This window comes from Microcaecilia unicolor, chromosome 14 (genome assembly GCF_901765095.1).
Source record: "Microcaecilia unicolor chromosome 14, aMicUni1.1, whole genome shotgun sequence".
In the NCBI taxonomy this organism is placed as follows: domain Eukaryota; kingdom Metazoa; phylum Chordata; class Amphibia; order Gymnophiona; family Siphonopidae; genus Microcaecilia; species Microcaecilia unicolor.
This window is the reverse complement of record NC_044044.1, coordinates 50,478,333-50,486,331: the sequence shown is the minus strand read 5'-3', so window position 1 is coordinate 50,486,331 and position 7,999 is coordinate 50,478,333. Positions and strand designations below refer to the sequence as shown.

General features: G+C 40.8%; 1 protein-coding gene across 7 annotated transcripts in view; it reads left to right on the top strand.

Moving 5' to 3' along the window:
* The first annotated feature begins 651 nt into the window (after positions 1-651).
* The window catches only part of USF1 (upstream transcription factor 1), a 57,378-nt gene continuing 50,030 nt past the window's right edge, over positions 652-7,999 (top strand). For 5 of the 7 annotated variants that reach the window (XM_030187116.1, XM_030187118.1, XM_030187115.1 and 2 more), the window contains exon 1: positions 652-738. The gene's annotated coding sequence lies outside the window, so the exon portion shown is untranslated. Of the gene's footprint in view, positions 739-1,058; positions 1,164-3,710; positions 3,805-7,999 lie in introns of those variants that run through there. The other 2 variants (XM_030187114.1, XM_030187113.1) reach the window with 2 other exon arrangements.

Below are 7,999 nucleotides of genomic sequence, written 5' to 3'. Positions count from 1 at the left end.
TAACCCTACGAGTTGTGTTCATGATTTCTCTGTCCAGGCTGCCTCATTGTATCGATTGATAGTGGAGCGTTTTAAACTCTTGGTACAGATTTGCTATAGCATGCAACACCGGAACCAGTTCAAAAAATTTTGAAAATGAGTACATAAATTTACTGCCCAGTCCCTCAACATCTGTAAAATACTGTTCATGTGGGGATCAAACTCATAAATTTAATCTGCCATTTAGACGCCCAGTCCCTCAACATCTGTAAAATACTGTTCATGTCCAGAAAAAGGAGGACGGATTGAGCCAGCCGGGTTTTACTTCCATTGCTTTCAAGCAATGGAAGTAAAACCCGGCTGGCTCAATCCGTCCTCCTTTTTCTGGAGCCATATGGTAACCCTAATTGTCATGTAGGGATCAAACTCATAAATTTAATCTGTCATTTAGACGCCCAGTCCCTCACCATCTGTAAAATACTGTTCATGTAGGGCTCAAACTCTTCTCCCCTATCCTACCAGTGAAAATACTATCAACAAAAGTGGCACTATTAACCTGTCTTCCATTACATGGGCCTATTCCCTACAGGTTCCTATAATAGCAAGCAATCCGCATCCGCACCAACCAAGATGGCGCCTACCCGGAAGTAGTCTCTGCGGCGAGAGACGCGGCGAGGAGGAAATTCCGCTCCAACAACAATGGCGCCCAACTTGCGCGAGCGTGCGCATGCTCACATTTCTATGGAGCAGCAGGGGACGGTGAGTGCAGTGCGTTTGTGTGGGGTCTTTGGCGGAGTCGGTTTTTCTTGTCTTGAGTTTATTTGAGAGGGGAGGGGATAGGGGTGTAGGGAAGAGGCCTAGGGTAAGTTTTGTGTGATAACACAGTAGGAGAGGCCCGGGGGACGTATGTGTTACGGGGAGAAGGGGGGCGAGCGCCCAGGACATGTGTGTGTAACCGCGGGAGGAAGAGACAACCGCAACATAATGTAAGTGGGGGGAGGGGGAGGGGAATAACAGGCACGCGGGACGTGTGTGTGCGCGCGCAAGCAACCGGGGGGGAGGGGGCGGAAGAGGCAGCAGCAGCTGGTACCAAGGAGGGTTGATCATATCGTCTTGCCCGGGACGCGTTTGTAGAACGGAGGAGAGCGAAGGCCGGTCAAGTTCTGCAAAACATGAAGCAGGGTGTGTGTGTCAGTCGCTTTTTGCGAACAGAAAGATATATATATATATATTTTTTTTTTATTGCACCACCTCCTCCAATCCCTGACAATCTTATGCATGCAATTTTGTGGGCACAACGTAACTCCATCCTTTGTGCATTTAATTAATCTCCCCCATTGTTGCGCCTCCAAAATGTTTTGAACGGCATGAAAATACACGGTTCTCCCATGCACATAGCGATCCTTTGCTGTCGGACGGAGGGAGTCTCGGGGCACTTGTAATGAGTTTTCTTAAGGAATTGACCTGGTTGTATGGATAACCATTGTTCAAAATAGTTTTAGTGCTTGGCTTCCGAGCAAGGGGATTTAATAGACAGGAGTGAGCCTATCTAGTCCATTCTAAGCAAAGAAGCCAATTAGGACCGGCTAGGTTTCCCCTTTCCAGCGCAGCCGTCATCCCCGTTCACTCAAAACAAAGCAAGCTGCTGCATTCACATTGGCGTTTTGTTTTGTGTTTTTTATTGTTGGGCCATCTAGAACAAGTCTAAAGCTGTTTCAATTGGATAGGCAGTACCTTTAAACGGGGAGGACAAAAGGTCATTGAATATCACTAAAACAGCTTAAAGAAATCATTATGGCTGGTAGAAACAGCAATTTTAAACTCTGCTCATTTTTCTACACTGAAAACGAAATAAATACACTGTATACAATACAGATGACTAAATTTCAGTGAGGATAGCCTGTTTCCTGATGGGTTCATCTTTAAATGTTGTTGTAATCTGTCTTGGGAAGCCTGGTGTTATAAAGATGATGGAATATATTGAAATTAAATGGCAGTAGAATTAAACTCTCCTTTCCATTGGGGCACATGGAGTCACATTTTCATCAGTTTTGTAGAAGTTTACCTTTTAGATAAATGGATTATTCTGTTGTTTGAGCATGTTTCAGGGACAAGTGGTTTATAAGTCAAAATAATAAAAAATATTTTCTGTCAAACAGATCTCTCATTTATTGAAACATAGCTAAATGGGCTATAAGCCCCTAAATGTAGTCCATTGGTTTTCTTATATTTTGTTCTTGTGATGGCTTATACTGTGCCAAAACTGGAAATACAGTGAGAGACAATAATCTATTATTCAGTAACATCCCAAACTAATTTTTTATGTTTTAATCGTCCTTATTAAAAGCAAAACATGTTGGTTGTTAAGCTCCCTTTAAGCCCACCTGACTGTTTCCACCCGCCAAAATAACACAACAGATGTACAAATCAGTAGGACTCAAAGCATTTCATAACAAGCACTGCCGCCACTGTATGCAAATCTCTCTCATGAATATTCATTGTCAATATCCTGACAAACCTGACTGCCTTGGGTAACTCCAGGACCAGGTTATCCTAACTACCATAAGAGGCAGACATGGTCGTATAATTAACATTATAATTTTATTTGTATTTGGGTAATAACTGAGAAAATGCTATTAAAAATTATATTACAAAGCATGAAGTTGACTTGGTTAACTTCTGCTATATATCAACCAGTAGTAAATAATAGAAATAAACAATATTAAGTGCATTTTTATAATATATTACTGCATTCTTCAAAACTGAAGGAGCAAGTTCCCACAAACCATCTTTCTCTCTTGATCTAGGCACAGGAAAAAGAAAAAAAACAAGCTTTCAGATGCTCCCTGGTTTTAACCTAATTCATTTAAATGTGGGATATGAATGTCATAAATAATAGATAGAAACTCTGAATGTTGAGCACCTGATTCTCATAACATGTCTGTTTCAGTGGCCCATTACCAGGAGAGAAAAAAATCTTTGCACAAATATAACATATGCTAGGGTTTCCCTGTAACCAGCCCCTCCAACTGACCACTGATCAAGATTTATAACAAATTACTACACTATCTATGAAAAGTTATTCCCGTTATTATATTTCCTCTGTGTACATCTGTATGCTGCACAAGCTGGCATGTTTGAAAATAGAAGTGAGATTAAATAAAAATGCTATCTACAATAAAGAACGACAAGGTGGATGCAGCAGCTCATAGGTTTGCTTGCTTTGTTTTGTGTGAAGAGGGATGAGAGCTGCACTTGGAAGGGGAAACTTAGATTGACCTAATTGGTTTCAGCGTTTTGATGTCACTTCATCTCCTGTCTATTAAACCTCCTTGCTGCCAAGCTACCCAGCTCCAGGCTGGAGACTTTGTGGCCAATCCTGGGTTTGAGCTGCATCCCACTGCAGTGTGGGATTTGTAGTCCCTGATTCTATTCCCTGAAATCCGCACCTCAGATCCCATAATGGAACAGGGTGAGGTTGGCAGAAGTTCAGTCGAATGGCTTAAAATCAACCCGCTAGAATTGGGTAACTGAAGCTTTGCTAACCAGGCTTTCAGTATGCCTCATCGCTACACACAGGGTTTCAAAACTTCTGCTGTATGGGAAGAGAAGGCAGGGCCAGTGTTAAACATGCTTGGTGTTTCTAATATTGCAGCCTCACAATCCTGTTTCTGTTATTCATAGAACGTGATAATAGGTAAGGCTAATTAAGTGCATCTAGTCTACCTAACTACATGCCACAGACTTCCAACTATTCTCTAATGCGGAAGATTCCAAACCTGTACTGGGGAATCCCAGCAAGTTGGGTTTTTCAGCATATTCCCAGTGAGTGCTTGAGAGAGATCTGCATGCATTATCTCCATCTTGTACATATTAATTTATTTATTTATTGCATTTGTATCCCACATTTTCCCACCTCTTTGCAGGCTCAATGTGGCTTACAATACATCATGAATGGTGGAAATACATTAGAAATTAGACTATTAGTGTTACAGAAGAATCTTGGGTAACATGATAATGATAAAGCATGATAGTAATATAGCAAGTAGGTATTGTAGAGCAATTCTTAATGTAAGTGGAGGAAATGTGTTTGTTCATATTTGTTGATCTTTGTGGTATGCTTTATTTTTGTGGATGTCCTGAAAAGATAACTAGGTGGGGTTCCCCCAGGACAGAGTAGGAACCCCTGCTCTAGTGCATCCATCACTTCCGCTAGGATTCTGTGATTGTTTTAATCTTCACCACCTCCATTACGAGACCAATTCTTACATTACTGTCCTTTGCACAAAGAAATATTTTTGACGTTTATGTCTGAACTTCATACTTTGATCTTTTATAGAGGAGTAGTTGTCAACCCAGTTTTTGGGGCACACCTAACCTGTCAGGTTCTCAGGATATCCTTAGTGAATGTGCATGAGAGAGATTATTATACAGTAAATCTTATGCGTATTCATTGTGGATATCCTGAAAACCGACTGGTTAGGTGTGTCCTAAGGACTAGGTTGAGATCTGTCATTTATAGCATTTTTTTCTAATTCACAAGGTTTGATGCTTGTCCATTATATCCATCATATCCCATTCTCTCCTCTGTATTATTTATTTATTTGTAACATTATGTATCCCACATTTTCCCACCCATTAGCAGGCTCAATGTGGCTTACGTAATACCGTAAAGGCGATCGCCAGGTCTGGTAGATGTTAAACAAATACAGTATAAAATAAGGGTCAGGTAAGGTCAGGGTATACAAGTACGATAAGGGTAAAGGAAATAAGGAATATATAATGTCCAGTACGATGTAAGGTTTTGATACATTGCAGAGTTGAGGCATTTAAGTTGGGTCGGTAGGGTAGACCTTGCAAAACAGGTCTTTAATGATCGCCTTAAGTTTAGATGGTCATGGATCGTTTTCCACACTCTTTGGTAGTGTATTCCACATTTGTGTACCTAAGTAGGAGAAATTGGATGCATAGGTTGATTTGTATCTGATTCCAATGCAGCTTGGATAGTGGAGGTTCAAATAGGTACGTGATGCTCTGGTTCTGCTTCTGGTCGGAAGATCTATCAAGTCAACCATGTATCCTAGGGGTTTCACCGTAGATTATCTTGTGGACTAGTGAGCAAATTTTAAAGGTAATGCGTTCCTTGATTGGGAGCCAGTGCAGTTTTAATCGGAGAGGTTTAGCGCTATCGAATTGTGTTTTGCTGAATATCAGCCTGGCAGCTGTGTTTTGGGCTGTCTGAAGTTTCTTCATAAGCTGTACTTTACATCCCGCATATATTCTGTTGCAGTAATCTGCGGGGCTCAGAACCATTGATTATATCGTTACGGAATATTTCCCTCGGGAAATAAGGTCTAAGACGTTTAAGTTTCCACATAGAATGAAACATCTTCTTTATAGCGTCTTCTTTATAAGTTCTTGCATCTCATGGCTTTTGGTATAGATTGCCTATAACCTGTCTATATCCTTTCAGAGATATCTCCTCTTAAACTGGACACAGAAAGTGAGGGTTAATTAAAGATCTCACCACCTTCTTTCTGCTGGTTATGCTTCTCCTTATTCAACCTAGCATCCCTCTAGCCTCCTCCACATCACACTGTTTTGCTACTTTACAATAATTAGATACCATTCCCCCCACACCAGATCTTATCCCACTTTTTATTTAAAATTTAACCCTCCATTGCCCCAGGTACCAGAGACAGGGACAGAGAAAGTACCTGCATATAATGTGTACAGTGCTGTGTACATCTAGTAGCATTAGAGAAATAATTAGTAGTAGTCATAACGTCTCAATGTTCGGTTATCGTTTATCCATTTTACTATACCGTTTCAAATTGCGGTTACAAAACAAAAACGGTTTACATATTAATATAAAAATCATAATAAAAACAAGCATAAAGGAACTCCATCAAATTGATAGGAAAGCAAACTAAAACAAGCATTCTTAAAGATAACAACCACCAGATTCTTACTAAACAATTCTTCATAACAAATACATAGGTAACATGTAGTTATTCTACATATTCAAGGGCACCTAACAAGTATGTTCTTTTATCACAGATTATTTTCGAACGTATCCTGGAGTAAGTATGTTTTCAGAAATTTTCGAAATTGAATGTAAGACTCTTCCAGTCTAAGGTGTTTTGGGAGACAATTCCAAAGGGAAGGGGCCAGAAAAAAGAAAGCTGAACTTCTAGTGAATTCCCATCTAGCCTTCTGAGGTGATGGGATAATCAATCTGTTGTCTGTAAGAGAACGAAGTGTTCGTCTAGGCGAATAAGGCAGAATGAGATTTGATAGATACGATGGATTTAATAGATATAGTACTTTATGAGTCAGAATTTTAAATTTTATTCTGGCTTCTACTGGAAGCCAGTGAAGTTGGACCAGGAGTGGCGTAATTCTATCGTATTTTGAAGCCCTGCATGTGATACGAGCTGCAGTATTCTGTATCATCTGTAAACGTTTCAGATTTATCTTAGCCCTGCATATATGATATTACATTAGTCCAGACGGGTTGTAATATATGCATGTGTTAGTGTACATAGGGAAGCTTTATCAGTTGAGTTTCTAATTGAACGTAGTCTTCGAAGATGATAGAATTCCTGACTACCATAGATATTTGTTAATTAAAAGATAATGCTGAGATGGTTACTGTAGGGCTGCATCTTGGAAAGAAGTGCCCCCATTTTGGAGAATTGATTGGTGACGGTACTGTATACCAGGATTTCCCAAGTCGGTCCTGGAGTACCCCCTTGCCAGTCAGGTTTTTAGGATATCTACAATGAATATGCATGACATCGATTTGCATATACTGCCTTAATTGTGTGCAAACCTATAAATGTACTCACTCTGCTGCTCCCCAGTATCTCTCCACACTCGTCCTTCCCTACACCCCTTCCCGTGCACTCCGCTCCATGGATAAATCCTTCTTATCTGTTCCCTTCTCCACTACTGCCAACTCCAGACTTCGCGCCTTCTGTCTCACTGCACCCTACGCCTGGAATAAACTTCCTGAGCCCCTACGTCTTGCCCCATCCTTGGCCACCTTTAAATCTAGACTGAAAGCCCACCTCTTTAACATTGCTTTTGACTCGTAACCACTTTTAACCACTCGCCTCCACCTACCCTCCTCTCCTCCTTCCTGTACACATTAATTGATTTGATTTGCTTACTTTATTTCTTGTCTATTAGATTGTAAGCTCTTTGAGCAGGGACTGTCTTTCTTCTATGTTTGTGCAGCTCTGCGTACGCCTTGTAGCGCTATAGAAATGCTAAATAGTAGTAGTGGTAGTAAATCATCATGGATATTCATTGTGGACATTCTGAAAACCTGACAAGGGGGTATTACAGGACCACCTTGGGAAACGCTGGTGTATACTATGAAGATCAAAGAGAACCGCTAAAAGGGTGGGAGTACTCTTGAAATTGTATTGGAGGGGGGTGATCTGGGAGAGCTGGATGAGGAAAGGTCCCTTTTTTTGGAATAAGTGAAATGGTGAGGTGAGAAATAACCCAGGTTTCCGTTCTAGGCAGCGTACATCTTTTTCTCACCATTGATTGTGTTCTTCCTTGGATTTCTGCATCACGTATGCATCATGATTGCTTCTTTACATTGAATCTAAACCACTCCTCAAGCTTTCTTACATCATTCCTCTTACTCTCTGCTCCCTCAGGATTCTGTTACAGATTGTTGAAAAGATGGTCTTTTTCTTCTGATCCCTCCTCAAGTATCACTCACATAGATAATGAGCAGAACTTGCCCCAGAATAGTGGAGTGTCTGAAGAATCTAATCATTTTTCGTTCTGAATGAACACCATTTAGTCTGTCACTGAACCGCTTTCTGATCCAGTCTGCCATCTTGCAGCCCGCTCCCAGGCCGCTGAGTATTCATGAGCCTGTTTGTGTGGGAAAGTGAAGCACATTGGGAAGAATAATCCGAATCATAGTTACCTGATGCTAGGGTCCACCTTAAGAGGTGGCACTCAAGAGAAAGATCTAGGTGTCATTGTAGACAAT